Source organism: Alosa sapidissima, chromosome 17 (genome assembly GCF_018492685.1).
Source record: "Alosa sapidissima isolate fAloSap1 chromosome 17, fAloSap1.pri, whole genome shotgun sequence".
NCBI lineage: Eukaryota > Metazoa > Chordata > Actinopteri > Clupeiformes > Clupeidae > Alosa > Alosa sapidissima.
Genome location: NC_055973.1, coordinates 23347166 through 23361481, shown reverse-complemented (window position 1 = coordinate 23361481; position 14316 = coordinate 23347166). Strand labels below are relative to the sequence as shown.

General features: G+C 46.6%; 1 protein-coding gene across 9 annotated transcripts in view; it reads right to left on the bottom strand.

The window, feature by feature from the left end:
- The window catches only part of jcada (junctional cadherin 5 associated a), a 30484-nt gene extending 20564 nt beyond the window's left edge, over positions 1 to 9920 (bottom strand). For 8 of the 9 annotated variants that reach the window (XM_042067991.1, XM_042067994.1, XM_042067998.1 and 5 more), the window contains exon 1: positions 9787 to 9920. The gene's annotated coding sequence lies outside the window, so the exon portion shown is untranslated. Of the gene's footprint in view, positions 1 to 8590; positions 8721 to 9786 lie in introns of those variants that run through there. The other variant, XM_042067992.1, reaches the window with a different exon arrangement.
- Between the last annotated feature and the right edge of the window lie 4396 nt (positions 9921 to 14316).

Below are 14316 nucleotides of genomic sequence, written 5' to 3'. Positions count from 1 at the left end.
AGAGAGAGAGATATAGAAAGGTTTTTGTGCCTGTCTTTACGGACCTGCATTTGAATATGTGTGAGAACAAGTGCATGCGAGTATATGTGCATAACCATGGGGTTGTGTGCAAGTCAGTCAGTCTGTGCCTGCCTCTGTGCATGTGTGTGTGTGTGTGTGTGTGTGTGTGTGTGTGTGTGTGTGTGCTGCTTGAGTGAGTAATTTATCAGCTATCCTCCCATCCCTCTGTTTTGTTTCAAAGTGCCCATGGCAACAAGCGGCGTTTTCCTGTCCTGAAAAGCGGGCTTCGGAACAATGGAGAGGAGGATGATATCAGCCCGCCAGCCTAGGAAAGTTTACACTCTCTAATAACTAAAAGGCTGCACTGGCAGGAAGTCGTGTGTGTACGTGTGTGTGTGTGTGTGTGTGTGTGTATGTGTGTGTGTGTGTGTTGTTTTCCTTTGAAATGGCGTAACACGTCTCAGACCGCAGCTATAATGTGTAACAGGCACAGTTAAACACACTTGAATGCACACACCCTTACACACACACACACAGACACCCACACACACACACACACGTGCATTTAAGCGTGTATGCACTCATACACACACCCCCACACATGCATGCCACGTGACTTGGACTAGTCTGATTCTACTGCATTACTCAAGTTGAAATATGCAAACATAACACACACTAACCTTCTCTCTCTCTCTCTCTCTGTGTGTGTGTGTGTATGTGTGGTGAGTGGTGTGTGAAGGACTTTAGGCCCCTAAGAAAAACCGCCTCAGCACAAAGTCCAGCTCGACAGCTCCGGTACACCAATGACCGTTTGGTTGTTTGTCTTGCAGTACTGGCACATTGGTCCCCATTGTAAAGTGAACACCCCGTCTTCCTTCTCCTAAACCCAATCCGCCCACCCCTCTCTTGGCTTCAGCCACATGGAGAAATTCCTTGACGTCATTTTCAATGTTCCTCACACAGGATTGCTCTCTCTCTCTCTCTCTCTCTCTCTCTCTCTCACTCACACACACACACACACACACACATATACACACACACACACCATTCTCCAACACAAGCACATGACCACATTTACACAGAAAAACAAAGATGACAAAGAGAAAAGAGGAGAGCGGAGGGAGGTTTTTCGGGTGAGACGCTTTGAGCGTGCATTTTGGCATGAGGGGTGAGGTCAGCTACTGGTCTGAAGATGTTGCGGTTAAACAGTCTGAAGTGCAAAAACAAACTGAGATGCCATGTAGTATTCCATCTGCCTGAGTCAATAACATCTTTCTTACAAAACAAAAAACAAAGAAAATCAATAGAAAATGTGGTTACACTTTACGGTAAGGGTACATGAATTATCATGAATTCATGCATGAATTAATTCATGATTTATGCATTACTTCATTCCTTTATATCTTTTAAATCATCATGAATTGACATGAGTTCATAGTCTCTCATTCATGACCTCATACATGAACAACACATCAACTAAGACATTAAGTATGGTGGGTACATCATTTTGATTTATGATTTCTTAAGCATGATCATCATGATTACATGAATTTAAGGTTAATTGCTCATGAGCTCATCATGTCTGTGGCCCCTCAACTAAAGTGTTGAATAATGACATGTGTTTAGAGAACTTCAAAGTTGTGTTCAAATCAGAAGTTGAGAAGTGATGATCACATTTTTGGCAGAAAAAGAAATAATCATGATCATGCTTAATAAATCATAATTCATAATGATGTGCCCACCGTACCTAATGCTTTAGGTCACTAATGACAGACTATGAACTCATGTGAATTCCAGATGATTCATGAGATATTAAGGAATGAAGTAATACATAAATCATTAATTAATTAATGCATGAATTCATGATAATTCATGTACCCTTACCGTAAAGTGTTACCAAAAATGTTTTGACTGTCCGCTTCAGGTAAAAGAGACATTTGGAAGCTCAAAAGATGAACAGCCAAGGGTCAAAATAATAGGTAAAGAATGTTGAAAATATCAAGAAAAACCAAAACATGGAATACAAAAAAGAACACAAAGATCCTTCATAGAACCGTATGTGTGCTGAGTGTTCCAGTTGAGAAATGGCTTCCCAGCTGAGCTGATTACCAGTGGACATCTTTCACCAACCCACACAGGAAGGTTTCTTGAACTTCCTCAGTGCAGAGGAGTGAAGGTTACAGCCTCAGAGGGCTTGATTAAAATGACAGACAAAGCGCAAAGTCAAATAAACAAAGACTAGAGTGTCTCCTGCATGATCTAAAGCTATCGTGTGGTGTGTGTGGGAGCACTCAGCTGCCCCGCAGATGTTCTCGCTTAGGATGCTGCTAATAAAATAATAAAATAATAATGAAATAATAAAATAATGTCTCAATCAAACACACACACACTCTCTGACAATGCCCATGTGCTCTGATATGTCACACAAACACGCACACACACACACACACACACACACACACACACACACACACACACACACACACACACACACACACACACACACTGACATTGTGCCCATGTGCTCTTGATATGTCACAACGTTGTTGCGGAAGGTAGGAGCATGACCCTTTCCATCAGTTTTAGACAAACTTTAACGCTGAATGGGTTCCCAGTACATTGGTCACATTGACAAAAAGGGGAATTCCTACATTGTGCTGTCCTTAAATTAACAAATAGATTTAGCAAAGTTCCTAAAATAGCTTTAGCTGCTCTTGAGACTTAACACGTTGCCCATCAAACACAGGAGGGTGCTCAGAGAGGTGTGAGGTGGGCAGATGGAATTAGGCAGTGAGGCTGAAGTGTTGAGGTTCTCAGGTGAGATATGCCGTTATAAGGGACGTCACAGGTGAGAAGTGGCAGAGCCTAAGAGGGGGTAACAGAACACAATTGCCCCCACGGACAATCCCCACCGGAGGCTGTTGCCCTGGCTGCCCAGTGGGCTTCTGGGTAATTAGGATCCATCATGCCGGACTGAGCAGGCCAGGGATGACAGTGACAGACTGCATCAGTCAGATTGGGCCTGATCAAAGACAGAACGGGCGATTAGGGCTAACCCCTGTCTGCGCGCACACACACACACACACACACACATGCACGCACGCGCACACACACACACACACACACACACACACACACACACACACACACACACACACACACACACACACACACACACACACACACAAGCCGTGGAAAATGATTTCCAGTCATGCACAGACACAGCCCACCTGACAACACTGACAGGCCAAATCACTCTGCTGAGAACATGCCTGTGACTAAATCAATACCGAGTGATGCCTGTTTGTCTCCAAACAAGATATTCTCCACTCTGCCCTGAACCCACAAAAATGGCTGACTAAAACCCAGCAGGCATAGTAGGCTTACGATGACAGACCAGGTAAGCTTGTTATTAAACCTGTGCATCCGGGGCCCATCTCTGGCTCAAGGCTACGGGGGGTGGACTCAGGATATCATCTGAGCTTCGCTGGCAGCTCACTGAAATCCTGCTATTTACCTGATCACAGCCACTCTCATCTAGTTCATGCATTCTTCTAATAATTGGACCCTGAGGCAATACAGGGCAACATGCTATGCCACTTGTATTGATGCGCTTTGTGTAATGCTGTTCTTTTGCCCTTCTGGTTATTGTGTGTTGTTAATCTAAAGCAAGGCTACTACACGGCTAAAGGATAGCATGTGGCTAGCACAGGTTAGAACATGCGGGGTGCTGTGGCCTGGAAGAAGGACACGGATCTAGGAGGTTCCGAGGCAATCAGGTCATGCTGTACAGACGGAGGACAGGGCGCTTTTGCAGAACTCAGAGGAGACCTGTGGAGAACGTTTTTTTCCTGGCTTAACGCACACCTGTGCCAGATAAGAGCACCTGTTCACAGCTCTCTTCCCATCTTCCTCTCTCTCTCCCTTTCACTATCTCTCTCTCTCTCTCTCTCTCTTCTCACTCCCTTCCTCTCTCTCTCGCTCTCTCTCAGACTCTCTGACTGCCCTGAAGCATATACTCACCCCCACACTCACATACACAACTCTAACACTCTGTCTCAGACTCAAGTACACACACACACACACACACACAGACACACACACACACACACACACAAACATACACACACACCTACACAAACACACACACACAAACACACACACACACACACACACACACACACACCACTCTCACATCAACTGCACTCTACCATGTTGTGTACGGCTGTGTGACTTCAGTGGCCCCTTCGTCCTTGCAGCCATGGCAACCAGAGAGGCAGTGCAGAGTCAACAGGGACGTAGAGTGGCAGAGCAGAGTGGAGGAGAGAGAGATGAGAGGAGATAGGAGGAAGGGATGGAAGGACAGAGAGAGAGAGAGATAGAGAAGAGAAGATAGATCAAGAGAGGAGAGGCAGAGGAGAGTCAACAGAGTAAAGGGGAGGAGAATAAAGTAAAAAAGTCTACACTTTTTTTTTTTATCCAAAAGTAATTACATATGTCAATAGGCTGCAGGCACGAAAGGCTCTCGTGCGCTCGTTTGTTTCTGGTGGAGCCAGGTGTGTATGAACCTGCCGCTATTGTTAATGTAATTAGTGTCTACACGGACCAGGTTGGGTGTTGCACCTAGTAAATCAGCATATTACGATAAAGGATTTATGCATGTGTTAAAATTGTTACAGTATTATTGGGCAATCAAGCAGAATACAACAGAAGATGCCATTACAACATAAACGCTCCACCGGGAAATAAATGAGCATACAAGAGCATACAATGAGCATACAAGAGCCTTTCGTGCACGCAGTCTATTATATTACAAGGGCCAGTCTCCACAGAGCAACTTGGGGTTAAGTGCCTTACTTAAGGGCACAACAGTGACATGTGGGAATTGAACCCACAACTTTTCAGGCTGCTACATGCCAGGCCAGTTCCTTAACTGAAGAGAAGAGAAGAGAAGAGAAGAGAGAAGAGAAGAGAAGAGAAGAGAAGAGAAGAGAAGAGAAGAGAAGAGAAGAGGAGAGGAGAGAAAAGAGAAGAGAAGATCAAACTGGTGTGACAATATGAAGGCAGTGGAGAGTGTCCATCTGTCAATGCATCCATGACCTGTGAATATGGAGCAATGCTCTGCTATAAGTCTGAGGTCAGTTCAGTCCTCCAAGAGCAGCTCACACATTACTGATCCCAACACATAAACACTCCAGAGAAAGACATCTGCTGAACACGAGCAGAGTGGGCTTACACAACCACACCAATGAGTTTCTCTATCACACACACACACGACACACACTACTGCGCGCACACAAACACACACACACACAGGCGCGCGCAGGCACACACACACACACACACAGTCATCAAGTCACACGGTACTGAACACACATTCTTAACCAATCTGCAAAACACATGCTTTAAATACACACATCCTCACCACCACTTTGTTTCCTTTCCAACACACACATCTACAGTAAAGGCAATAACCTTCACATAAACACACACACACACACACACACAAAACACGAGGTATGTGGAGCATCTGTACTATCAATGGGTGTTGACTTAAACAGCAGATACGGCAAGCAGAAGAGGACACACACAGCAGATGGCCTTCATCATCCAAGGGGAGTGAGACTGAGAGCTTATCGTCAACAGACCAGACCAGGGTTGGAGGAGGATTTAGGAGTTTGGTGCATGTGGGTAACTATGGGGGGCGTGCAAATAGGACGTTAGTTAGAGTGTGTGTGTGTGTGTGTGTGTGTGTGTGTGTGTGCACGTGTGTGTGTGTGTGTGTGTGTGTGTGTGTGTGTGTGTGTGAGAGAGTAAGAGGGGGAGAGTGAGAGAGAGAGAGAGAGATGTGCTCTGAAGTTTAGTCCTGTAGGCGGTGGGGTAAACAGGGTGTGAAAAAGAAAGAGAGGGTAGAAAGGATAATGAGGGGGAGAAATAGAAAGAAAGAGGGTGTGTGTGTGTGTGTGTGTGTGTGTGTGTTTAGAGGGCGGTATGAGTGTGTGGTCCTCAACTACCTCCAACTTAAAACTTCACAGTACGGTAGGTCTCAGACGCTCCATGCCCTCTCCTCCCCAGAGCAGCGGCTGCCCCTTCTGCCAGAGGTGCTGCCCAACACAACCAGCTCCTGCCCCAACTCCTGCTTCTACTCCTGCTCCTGCCCCTGGTCCTGCTCCTGCCCCAGCTCCTGCCCCTGCTTCTACTCCTGCTCCTGCCCCTGGTCCTGCTCCTGCCCCAACTCCTGCCCCTGCTTCTACTCCTGCTCCTGCCCCTGGTCCTGCTCCTGCCCCAACTCCTGCCCCTGCTTCTACTCCTGCTCCTGCCCCTGGTCCTGCTCTTGCCCCAACTCCTGCCCCTACTCCGTCTAGCATAAGTGCAGAGTAGGGCCAGCTCTGTCTGGGCACATAATGACCGTGTCTGCATCTGGTAGTGCAGCTAATGACTATGTATGCTCTGGTTAATCACTGGGGTACTGGGGGTCTGCTGAGGTGACCCAGCCATTCATTAGGGCCAAGCTATATGTCTCAAGCCCACAGTATCATTAGAAGTTGATATGATAAATGTATTTGTGTAGAACCCCTTGTGGGTTGTTGTCAGTCTATCATGTTAGACCTGTTTCCAACTCACAAGGACTCTTTTCAGTCTTGTAAAAATTATCTTCAAAACGAACCACTCTTCCAAGGTCTGTTTGAGCTCTGTGTGCAGAGACTAGAGAGCTGGGCCAGCGCACCCCACCTCAAACCAGACCTGAATTTATGTGTGTGTGTGTGTGTGTGTGTGTGTGTGCCCCTGCACCAGGCCTGAATTTGTGTGTGTGTGTGTGTGTGTGTGTGTGTGCAGCTGCCCCTGCACCAGGCCTAAATTCATATGTGTGTGTGTGTGTGTGTGTGTGTGTGTGTGTGTGTGTGTGTGTGTGTGCCCCTGCACCAGGCCTGAATTTGTGTGTGTGTGTGTGTGTGCGTGCGTGTGTGCCCCTGCTCCAGGCCTGAATTCATGTGTGTGTGGGGAAGAGTCAGTTTGCAACAGGCGATTCACAAGGTCAGAGGTGAAATGGCCTGAAGTGCTGGTGAATTCTAGACTTCCTCAAAACTCAAAGAACTTAAAGAATTAACCACACGCACAAATTCTAGAATTAACCACACACACAAACTCTAGAATTAACCACACGCACAAATTCTAGAATTAACCACGCACAAATTCTAGAATTAACCACACACACATGAATAAGGGTGCTGAATGATGGGTCACCTTTTGGAGCAATGTTGCTGGACAATCCCATGACTGGTTCCTAGTGTTCTGATAGGATGACTGCAATAAGCTAGTCACTGATGACTAAAGTTCTTCACATAAATATTTGCTGTCCGGTATCAATGGGAAAGTGCCCGACCAGGCACAGCTACTCAGGTTCAGTCCAGCACATTTAAACACACCACTCTCTGTCACACACACGCAGCCTGTCCGTACTGTATGTCCATTGTGTCTGTATGTCCAGTGTGTCCGTATGTCCAGTGTGTCACACACTGGTCTGAACGTAACAGTTTGGCTGTTTACTCTGTTCTGACGGAAGAAGTAAAAATAGAAAGAAAATCTCCCGACGCTCCCCTCCGCTGAGAGACTGAACATGTGAGGTAAATCGAGAGAATCTGATGAAGGAAACCTAACCTGACTAAAACCTATTTTGATTAGTGTAATAACAAATAACAGTTCTATCAACAGATAAAGAAAACCTAATTTCCTTTCTAACAACTGATATGAAAACAGACTCATGCAGATGTTACACAATAACTCATCGTGAACCTCAGTTGTGTAGTCACACACCCCAATGACATTTGACAAATTGTAATATCAGCTGCTATTAGAAACCTCCCCTGTCCAGAGAGGAATTACTTGGATTAAGACAGTCAATATTGTTGGTCCTTGACTGCTTATTATCATTACCTGTGTGAGAATTTGTGAGTTTGTGTGTGTGTGTGTGTGTGTGTGTGTGTGTGAGATCTATGTATCATGTGGGCAGTAATACCCTTGACCTCAGCCTGACCTTCACACCTCTTTGCTGTCATCTCTCTCATCTTTACTCATCCCTTTCTCTCAACTACCATCTCACAGCCTGGTCTCTTTTAAGTGAGATTCCTCTGGGCTTTGGGATGTTTTCCCTCCAAACCCTTTCTTCACTGCTGCTGCAATCCTGTCCTCTCTCTCTCTCTTCCTCTCTCCCTCCATCCATCCATGCAACCCCTTCTCTCATTCTCCCTCCATCTGTCACTCAGACCCATTGCGCAGCTGCATGCTGTTTCAAATGGGCATCTGGTGAAACACAGGTGGTGCAAGTGTGCGTGTACGTCTGTATCACTCAACAATTAACGAAATCGTGTGACGCACTCTAAGCTATTACACAATTTGGCAAGAAGCCATTAAATTGCATTGTGTGTGTCCACGTGTGTGCGCTAATGTGTGTTTGAGAGAAGGAGGGATCCAATGCTATCCAAATGAAACCCGAGCACGTAGACGGCCAGTTCCCGCAATCTGTGCAAGCCCGTGAGACACTACCGGATGTCATTGAACTTCTAACGGAGTATTGATTTAGTTAACATACCGGCCCGTGGGAGGGTGAGGCAATCCGGCCGGTTAACCTCGCACCCCCGCGTAAATTCTAACAGGAGAACGAGAGGTCTGGCCAGCCGTCGGTTAGTTCCATGTGAGCAAGCCCGCACCTAAGTGCTCCGTTTGCCCTGATTCCGCTCCGCCCAGACGGTAGGCCTAATTAAAAACGACATCTGGAGCTACTCTGCTGTTTACCTGTTGGCCATAGGCTACTAGGGAAAGCACGTCGGAGGAGGAACATGCCTGATTTTGGAAAACAGGTTAAGGAAATCTGGATTTAACACAGCAGAGTATACAACATTGCGTGTGGTATAATGTCAGTGTAGGATAATGTCAGTAAAAGATATTTTAAAGTTTATGTCAAAACTGATAACGGAGCGAAGTGTGACAGCGCACAGTCCTTAAGGACTATTTTTTAATGCCATTCCTTACGTTTCACTTCAAATCGTTGTATTAAAAAAAAGTAATCACTAAAACTTGCTCCCCTAATCCACGAAAACAAGCAATACAGTGGCATATAGCCTAAAACTAGCTACCTGTAGAATAGCGTTTCTGTCCTATACCCACCATCCTATATAATGCAAGCTGATGGATTTCACATCACCGTTACTCTACCCAACTTCTAAAAGCAAATATCCTTTCCTTGCTCAATTAGAAAAATAAAAACAGAAATGGATTGTGACCTATAAAGGGGCTAAATTATCCCATGCACAGGGCTTGCTAGCACCAAAGATTCCAGCAGGCTCGTCTTAGCTGATTGCAACGACTCGTTGTGGAAGTTAACATTACAGTAGCCTATCTTACTCCACGGCCGTTCAGGCAGCAACGGAGTTGCCTGGGCTGTGATCTTTATGTGAATTAGTCAGAGCATTATTCGTGTTAGAGAAGCCTATGTTTTCAGTATGAGCTATATTGCGTTACGCATTGTGGCTAACCGAGAGGTACGTTTATATATCACCTTTCCCCGTGGCTCAAGTTCAGGCACCGTTATTTTATGAGTCAGATCCGTCAGCGCTGCTTGCTTGCGTGAGTCCAGCTCATCGCCCCGTGCTGCATAGAACGGCCCGACATGCAGCTGTTTTCTAAAAATTCAGCGGAAAGGCCCCGCGACAACCGCTGTCCAAAACACATCATCTCCCACAATAACCCACAAGGCAACATAGCAATACAACAGGACAGAGGACGTACCTGCGCGAGGCTCGGCGCTGGGGTCCCGCAGTGCCGCGCGCTCAGCTGCGCCGCGAGCGGGGAGTCTGCACAAGAGCGCGAGGAGGAGGGGTGCGGGAAGGAATGAGTTTCCCCTCGCGCTGTGAGCCAGCTAAGCACGGGAGGAGCGGAATGGTTCCTTCCAGACTGGGGGGGAAAGTTGGGGCGGAAGGGATGTGCCGCGCGCAGCCAGAGCATAGGGAGGTCCTCAGATTTCAGCCTCAACTTCCACTTCATTTCTTAAGCAGTCCCGAATCGCACCCAGATGTTACTTACACAACCATCCAGTAAATTTAAAAGACTTCAATAATGTTTAAACAGCAACAACAATGATATGAATGCATTAGGCATTTTTATTGTGGGACATGTTATTGACATCAGTGATGAAAACAAGAGAGGTACTGTTTGATTTATCACAGCATTTTCACATTGCTTTAAATCTCCTTTCACTGCCTTGGTTATGGAACCCACAAGACATTTAGTCCAGCTAAGAGTGGACCACAGCCACAGCATCCTAAAGATGGACAGAAATGTGTCGCAACATACCCACTATCTGCTACAGTGTGACATTAACTGGCCAAAAGAACAATTAGACACTGTAAGATTGAATGACATTCAGCATCTCAGTGATTGCGCAACACAGATCTACTAGGCATACTGCATCCTTTAGAAACACACACGCACAGAAACGCACTGATACACACCTGAACACATACAAAAAGATACAAAATAAACACACTCGCACACAGACACACACACACACACACACACACACATATACACACCTAAAGAGAAACAAACTCTGATGCAAACATGGCGCTGCACCTGAACCGCACTCTCTTGTGTGGTGTTTCACCAGGGAGCTGTGTTCCCGTCCTCATCTCTTGAAGTAGGACCAACAGAGCTGCCATAATAATATTGACACAGATGTTGCATATCACAGAAAAGAGCCGTACAGATCCCACCACACACACACTAATACACACCACGCCTCACCCCCCACACAGCATGCACATACACACACACACACACACACACAAACACACTATAAATCTCCACACAGAGCACACACACAACCTATACATCTCTACCATTCTCCTTCATTCCTTCTCTCTCTCTCTAACACACACACACACCCTCCATCTCTACAGCACACACAGCAGATATCCCTCTCGCACATTTACACACACTTACACACACACCATCCATCTCTACAGCACACACAGCAGATATCCGTATCACAAATTCACACATACACACACACACACACACACACACACACACACACACACACACACTGGGAGTGGTAAGGGAGAGGCAATGCACTCTGTTGTTCTTCTCCCCCGTGGGCCCAAATCAAAGCGTGGCTCCTGATCCAGTCGGATTCCCACATGAGTTCTTTATGACTGCCGGAGGTCTGGAGGGCAGGTCTCACACACGCACACACACACAGAGAGAGAGAGAGCCCAGAGCAGAAGACCCTCATCAGCCCTGGTGTTTACATGTCCCCCCCCACCACTAAAGCACCTACTTGATGCTTATCTGCTTCCTGAGACTCCTGCCATTGTTCCTGTGGACATAAACATACGGAAGAAGTGAATCGGCTCCTAATACAGGACAGGGGCCTCCACGCACACACACACACAAACACACAAACACACTGATACACACAATGCTATACTATAGAGGAGGCTTTTGAGCATACACTACTGTGAGAGGATGGTCAGTATGTGGTGTGCATGGTGGGTGTGTGTGTGTGTATGTGATTATGAGAAACACATAAACCCTATACTGCAATCAAGTATACTCAGTTTACACATTTAGGTTTGTGCTTTTAGAGAATATTGCAGGCAGCTATAAAATATGGGGTTTGACCTGATAGAAAACGCACACACTCTCACAAATTGTACTGTAGCAGAGTGGAAGATTCATAAGGGACAACCCTTCCCACGCACACACAAGCATGCGCGCGCACACACACACACACACACGCACACCTGCATAATAGAGGGGCATCTGGCCGGGGTATTCCCGTTGAAAGAGAGGCACATTCAGGGTGCACTGAGGTGTAAACGACGTCTACGGCGACTGGAGAGTTACGACCTCTGGCTGACCTTGAGAGGGACACAAGCAGAGAGAAGCTCTCTCTTGTTGCGTACTCAGGCATCTTATGAGCACGCTTCTACAAGTCTCAGGTACATATTAAGGAATTAAAGACAAGACGGCACAGACAGATACTGATCTGAAATCAGTCACAAAAAAATCAAAACATCTATCCTGCAGGCCTTTGACAAGGATCTGTCCCTCTCACTCACACACACACACACACACCCACCCACAGAGGAATTGTCCAGCTCACTGGGTATTTTATAGCACTCCATCACTCCATGGCTACTTCACTGGATCTATTTTATACATCACTGGCCCTGTCACGCTTGGAGTCTGAGAAGAAGAGCTCTGCTCCGACGCGGGAGACAGACGCTCCTGTCTCCAGGGATACAGACAGTGACATCACCAGAGTCAGTCTGTCAGCAGAATGTCGAGCCGAGCTGTGTGTGTGTGTCTGTGTGTGTCAGGGCCGTGTGCAGCGCTGCTGAGACCAGCCACTATGGCCGTTTTTGTTCCGTTTTGTTTTGTTTCAATTATTTTTCCAGTCTCACAAAAGCAAAATAAATAAATAAATAAATAAAAACTAGGAAAGAAAAGGCAACATATCTAACAGGCACCTCATCCGATTCACTATCTCATCCGATTCACTATCTCACTTGGCAAACCCGGGTTGCTCTAGGGAGGCTGCACTGGCCCTGCAATTAATTGACATCTGTAAGTCGCTGTGGATAAAAGCGTCAGCCAAATAGCTCTAGATAAAGAAAGAAGATTTACGAACAGAAGAAGAGAGTGAGAGTGTCTGGATAAGGAAAGAGCTGCTGCTCTCTGCATGGTGTCTCATAGTGCTATGCTGTGGTCTGCTGCTCGCAGTGTTTTGCTATAGCAACATTCAGGGCCTCTGAGTTTCGGAGCTAAACCACAGACATCTTTGTAATGCTGGATTTCATCACAGGGCTCTACTGTTTTGTCCATCACTTTGGTTTGCATGGAAATCCCCATCCCACCTACCAAGTCACCCTATAGCATAGCTCAGCTGAGGACACACGGACACACACACACTCACACACACACTCACACGCACACACTCCCTAACACACACACACTCACACTCTCTCACACTCACACACACTCACACGCACACGCTCTCTCTCACACACACACACATACACACATTCACACAGATAGAAGCAATTGCTTTCTTAAACACCGAGAGTACACTAGAACCCAAACAAAACCAACACATATAATTTAGACCTGCACAGATGGAGGTGGTGAGATCCTTTAATAAGGGGAGGAGGGGCTGATGCTGTGGGCCAATCAGAGGCCAATAAACCACACACACGCACACACACACACACACACACACACACACACACACACACAATAAACCTCAGGAGCTTGGTTGCTGCAGAGCACCCAGGTCACGGGCGTTGAGAGGCTCAGCCGAAGCACTCCCCCTGTTAGTGGGAGCGATGGGGCAAGAGATTCCCTCACACACAGCAGTCTCGGGAGTTTAATATGTTTCTCCCTCATCCACCGGAAAGCCCTCTGGAAAACCACGGAGCTGCACAGAGCACCTTACACACAACTGGGCTCGAGTGCACGGCGCACGCTTGTCCGAACGGCCGCGGGGCGTTCCAGTAGCTACGCTGGTGGAGTGAAGAGTTCACAACAGCGAGGTCGGGTTTCAGCGGAGCACAGCGGGTGCAATATGGAGAAATATGGATGATATGGTGAATACTGTCAGACAAATTATTACGCTGGTTAAAAAGAACAACAACAAAAACTGCTTGATGACACATCTGCTTAAAATGTTTCACCCAGTCTATAAGTGTTGCTGGACTATCTGCAAAAGGCCAGTTCTCGATAACTCTTGACCTTAAAGGGACACCAGGCAAGCCTGATGCTTTTTCTCTACGAAACGTCTAAAGCTCTTTTCCTTTTCTTTGCATCTTCCGTCAAGGGTTTTCGCTGCTTCTTCGCCGGCTCTGCCATTATACACACGTTTGCAACAATCTCTAGCGTTTCGTTAGCCTGCCTCTGTGCTGTGGATGCAGGATGTAAACTGATCCTGCTTCGGTCGGTGGGTACGATACACTGAACTTGCAAGCAGGATATTCTTCCTACAGGCAGTAGGGGCGGGAGAGAGAGTCTTCATTCGCCCTGTAATGAGTCATTTAACCATATACCGACTTACGAAGATGAGTAATTAACACAAAAACGTTGCCTGGTGTCCCTTTAAAGGAAACATGCTGCAAATTAGAAGTAAGAAGCATCAAAGTGTGCTTGTCTTCACTGTTTCTAAGTGTTTCAGGGTGGACTTTTCCAGAAGGGGTTCACAATAAGGACAAGCCAAAGAAGCTTCCTGGCACACGGCAGTCTTAGAAGACACCGCAGTAGTGG